The sequence below is a fragment of the Geospiza fortis genome, unplaced genomic scaffold (genome assembly GCF_000277835.1).
Source record: "Geospiza fortis unplaced genomic scaffold, GeoFor_1.0 scaffold131, whole genome shotgun sequence".
NCBI lineage: Eukaryota > Metazoa > Chordata > Aves > Passeriformes > Thraupidae > Geospiza > Geospiza fortis.
The window spans coordinates 1,912,920-1,915,276 of NW_005054391.1; positions in this window are offsets into that span (position 1 = coordinate 1,912,920).

Genomic DNA, 2,357 nt, shown 5'->3' on the forward strand with positions numbered 1-2,357 from the left:
AAAGAATTAATTATAAATCCTCAGAACTGAGGATCGCTAAAATGACATTGCATATAAAGATATCTTTAATAATTATCTTAACAATTTCTAATCACATTTAAAATCCTGTAAAGTTATCAAAACACTTAAGCAATCTGAGCTTGAGATGTTTTCTATTTACTCAGAATTCAAAGAGCTCCTTTCATGTGAAAGGTAGAAACAGCTTTGAAGATAAATGACAAAGGAGTGAGGGAAACCCTAAACAAATCATACTTCTGATTAAAATATTATGTCCTTAATGTAATCTCTCACATTTCTCATATTCCTTACAGACTTTAGGCAACACATTCAGAGCAAAACAGTCCTCAAATAATTTTTCACAATACTATCTTGAGCATAAATTGTAAAATTACTCTGTATGTTTTGCCTGCCTGAAATGTATAGTTCTATAGCTTGCCTTTTAGTTTCTGCACCATGCCATTGGAAATTATTTATAATATTCAGAAAGACTTCCTTATCCCTTCTTCCAGTGAGAGAGAATGTATACTACTCATTATGTTGATGCAAATGAGGCAGCAGTTAATCATCTGCTTTGAAAACAAGGTACTTGGGCATTATTTAATTCCCTAAACCAGCAAACCATGTGTTTGCATTTATACAAATTGATCTCACTATTGCCATGTTGAAAAGAAAAGCAAACAGGTACTAAATGCAGAGTGAATTCTGGCCTATAAGCCTTTTCTTATGCTTGTTTACACTCAGAGCTTTTTTTAGAGTTGGCCTTTTCTACCTTTTTTGCCAGCCACAGTTTTACTCACTTGAACAAGTTTGCCCATATCAATGCAAGAGAGAGGATTAGGCCCTTAATTTGTAATGGAGCCCAAGTTGTTGCAAAATCAGAGCATACTATTAAAAGCTCTAGAAATTAAAAAAAAAAAAACAAAGTAGGAATAAAAGTTTGAACTGTGTTAGATGGTCATCTCAGTGCAATTCTATTGAGAATCTCTCTCAAGATTTTGAGGAGGTCTCCAGGTTTGACAGCAAGAGAAATATTAAATTTCCCTACTAATGATTACGCTCCAACTTCCAAACATGCATGGAAAAAAAAAAACCAACAAACCAACAAAACACTGAATGGAAAACACTGATTTGCTTCAACGGGAAAACAAAAAAGATTATTGATCTTTAAAGTAGTATTTTTTTAAATCTGCTTAGTAATTTGCCCATAAAGAGAAATCTACTGAGAAAACAAAGGACAACAGAGCTCTGCTAAGCAGTAAGCCTAGAAAGTAAAGTATTTTTAAAACGGATTGCATGGCGTGCTATACATAATAATAATAATAATAATAATGTGGAAGAACAGGAGGACTTTTTGAAGTGAAGACAACACTTTAGACTTAAAGTTCTAAAAGGCAAATATTCCTTAGCCCTCTTTACAAAAAACAAGCATGGTACACAAAAAAGTACACAGGCTGTGTTTTTCTAAATGTACTCTGTATCACTGTAATGTTTAAGTATTTTTAGTTGTTAGACATCAAGAAAATTGTTTTGAGAATAGCACAACAGACTAGCTAAGTTTGTCTTTCATTTTCCGGAGTTTTGGGGAAGTTCCCGTCCAAGAATTCAAATCATCACATGGTGAAGTTCAATAGAGAGCTTGACACTTCGGATTTCACTACTAGAAAGTCCCTCTGGAAAGACCAAACGGTGTGCATTATTCATATTTCAGATTTTGGACATCATGTTTACTGCACATGACTGCGTGGGCTACATGTTGATCGTGCAGAACTGTTAGCTCAGAAACTTGCTGTGCGGCTTCAGCGTGCTTATTTCCCTCTCAGTGAAACAGCGCTGCTTACTCAGACCGAAACAGGAGGAGAATAGAGCACTGTGCATGAAAGCGCTGCTTCTGGATTACATTACTTTGATGAGGAATCTTTTTGACCTTTAGGGCAGCCGACTTCCACAAGTGACGAAAGATCCCTCTTCACCCTGCAGTGCATTTCTTCATGCAACCAGAGTGTTGTGAGCTCCCCTCCTTTTATCCAATTCTCTGCTACATCCATGAAATCAGATTAAGCTGATGGTTATTATCTTTGCTTTTTAAATTTTTCCCCCCCTTTTTTTTTTTTATTTTGGCTCAGAGGAGGCACAATCACGTTTCTATACACCCAACGGGACAAGCATTGTCATTATTTCATTATTTTTTAGCTTTGGATTTGCAGTACTCATAACCAACACGCATCCTGAACAGAGCACCAGAAAACAGCCCATGCACCGAGCAGAAGCAAAGCAGGAGTAGGGGAAGGGGGGATCGGCTCGCCCCGCATGCCCGCCAGCCCCGGCCCCCTCGCCTGCACAGCGCCGCCCCGGAGGCA